The sequence below is a fragment of the Hypanus sabinus genome, chromosome 1 (assembly GCF_030144855.1).
Source record: "Hypanus sabinus isolate sHypSab1 chromosome 1, sHypSab1.hap1, whole genome shotgun sequence".
Lineage (NCBI taxonomy): Eukaryota > Metazoa > Chordata > Chondrichthyes > Myliobatiformes > Dasyatidae > Hypanus > Hypanus sabinus.
In genome coordinates, this window is record NC_082706.1 from 5,154,586 (window position 1) to 5,157,559 (window position 2,974).

At 45.7% G+C, this 2,974-nt stretch overlaps 1 protein-coding gene across 1 annotated transcript in view; it reads right to left on the minus strand.

Annotated features, from left to right (window-relative positions):
- Positions 1-2,974, minus strand: part of LOC132382753 (cGMP-dependent protein kinase 1-like) — a 96,840-nt gene that overhangs the window by 92,907 nt on the left and 959 nt on the right. The gene's annotated exons all lie outside the window — the stretch shown is intronic.

Below are 2,974 nucleotides of genomic sequence, written 5' to 3' on the forward strand. Positions count from 1 at the left end.
TTCTTTATAATTGTTGACTGTTGTTGTTTTTGTTGCATGTTGCACCCTGACCAAAACACCACAGCAAATTCCTAATGCATGTAAATGTGTGTGGTAGTAAAGTTGATGCTTGATTTGTTGTGTGCCTATGTGTATGTGCACTAGTGCAGATGTTAATAAACTCAACTTTGACTTTCTGACTGTTATCTTCATTCCATCAGCTCCCTCTGTTCTGCACCACTCTCCTCCGTGCATCATTTGCTGCTTTGCTCTGTTGAAGTAGACACAGTACTTGGATGCATACCAAAATACAGACTTGGAACACATGAAAGCTGTTCTGCTCTCTCAAGAAGGCGGCATCCATAATTAAAGACACTCACCATCTAGGACGTGCCCTCTGCTCAATACTCCCGTCAGTGAGGAGGTGCAGGAGACCAAAGACACACACTCAGCAGTTCAGGATTCAAGATTCAAAGTTGATTTATTATCAAAGGGTGTATGAATTATACAACCTGGAGATTTGCTAGCCCACAGGTACCCACAAAGCTAGAAACTTGAAAGAACCCAATTAAAGGACAAAATAAAAATGAAAAAATAAAAGACCAACACTTGATGCACAAGAGAAAGAAAAAAAACCATGCAAACAATTGAAGCAGACAACAGCATTCTGAGCCAAAACTGAATCCTCAAATCCGAACCCTGGAGCAGGCCGGAGTAGGCCCAAAGCCTTACTTAGCAGTTCACCATGTTAGCGGGCACGGAGCACAGCAGCCGGGGCAGTCTTCATAGCCTCAGCACCGTGGAGAGAGGAGCGACCATTGCAAAGAGCGAGTGAAATTGCCTCAATGTTTTAGGAACAGCTTCCTCCTCTCTGCCACCAGATTTCTGAATGATTCACGAACCTATGTACACAACCTCACTATTTTGTTCTTTTCTCATTACATATTTGTTTTTAAACATTTCTCAATATAACTTACAGAAATTTTTTATGTACGCACTGTTCTGCTGCCACAAAACAACATATTTCACAACATACAATGCTATCCAAAAGTCTGAGGCACAAATACATAGCTAGGGTGCCTAAGACTTTTGCACAGGACTGTAATGACTTTATGTATTGCACCGTACTGCTGCCGCTAATGAAAAACAAATTTCATGCCATATGTGAGTGATGATAAACCTGATTTTGATATTGTCGACAGAGAGTGGGAAGGAGACGGAGAGGGGAATCATGGTTGGGAAAGGGGGAAGGAGGGGGAGGGAGCAGGAAGCACCAGACATTCTTGCTTGGTGTCAAATGACTTTGCCTGGTGTCTCAGGGCTGGGGATGTCTGCAACTGCATGAACACGCACCTCTGGCCCTCATCCTCTGCCACCTGCCCCACACCCCTCCCGTGGTGCTCCACCTCCACCATTCCCAACTAAGCTTACAAACTCGCTCTCCACTCCCATTGACAAATACAGTACTGTGCAAAAGTCTTAGGCACCCTAGCGATATACAAGACTTTTGCAAAGTACTATGCTTTAGTGATGGTAAGCGTGAATCTGACTCGATCAAGTCCACTTCATTCTCAGTGGATTCAATTCGAGCCTGTCCAAGCTTCCCTGTAAGACAACTTTCCTATTCAGTAATCAGTCTGATGAGCCTCTGTAACACCACTTCCAGTGCACTTACACCCTCCCTGAAATTAAGAGATCGAAAGTATGTGTAACAGATGCAATCTCACCAGAACATAAGCATGTCCTGTCTATTTTTGCACTGAATTTCCCGAGCAATAAATGATCACATTCTAAACATGAGGAAGTCTGCAGATGCTGGAAATCCAGAGCAACACACACAAGATGCTGGGGGAGCTCAGCAGGTCAGGCAGCGTCGATGGAAATGAATAAGCAGTCGACATTTCAGACTGAGGCCCTTCTTGTGGACTGGAAAGGAAGGGGGAAGATGCCAGAATAAAAAGGCGGGGGGAGGGGAAGGAGGATCACCAGAAGGTGAAGGGTGGAGCCAGGTGGGTGGGAAAGGTAAAGGGCTGGAGTGGAAGGAATCTGATAGGAGACGAGAGTGGACCATTGGAAAAAGGGAAGAAGGAGAGGACCCGGGGAGGTGATAGGCAAGTGAGATGAGGTAAGAGGCCAGAATGGGAATAGAAGAAGAGGGAAGGAGGAGGGAATTGCTTTTTACCAGAAGGAGAAATCGATATTTATGCTTCCCAGATGGAATCCATCGTGTTCCTCCTTACTTTCTGGTATTATTTCTAATTACTTGTTGCATCTGCAAACTCGCTTTTAGTGAACCATACACTGGGAATCCCAGTGGATTCTCTTTGCATCTCAGAGCTCAGAGAGTCATGGACCAACAGAAACAAGGCTTGCGGTCTCACTTGACCACGCCAGCCAAGATGTCTGGCTAAGCTAGTCCCATGTGCCTGCCTTAGGTCCACATTGCTCTGAGGCAGGGATTCCCAACCCGGGGTCTAATGACCCCTCGGTTAATGGTAGGGGTCCATGGCATAAGAAAGGTTGGGAATCTCTGCTCTACTACTTATTTGTTAAACGATACTGAATGGAACAGACCCTACCATCCTACTGAGCCACACCGCCCAGCAACCCACCAACTTCACACCAGCCTAATGACAGGACAGTTTACAATTAACCTACCAACTGGGAGGTCTTTGGATTTTGGGAGGAAACTGAAGCGCCTGGAGGAAACCCATCTGCACCTGGGAAGAACGTACAGACGTTCTTACAGGGGACTCTGAACTCTGACCTCTAACACCCAAGCTGCAATACTGTTACATTAACCATTCTGCCACCATGGCTCACCTGTCCAAGTATTTTCTAAATTGCACTCGCCTCAACCACTTCATCCGTATATGTTTCAGCCTGTAAAAGACACCCTTCAGATTCCTTTTAAATCTTTTCCCTGTCATCTTAAAACTATGCCCTCTAGTTTTTGATCACCCAACCCGTGGGCATTTACTCTTTCTCTGCCTCG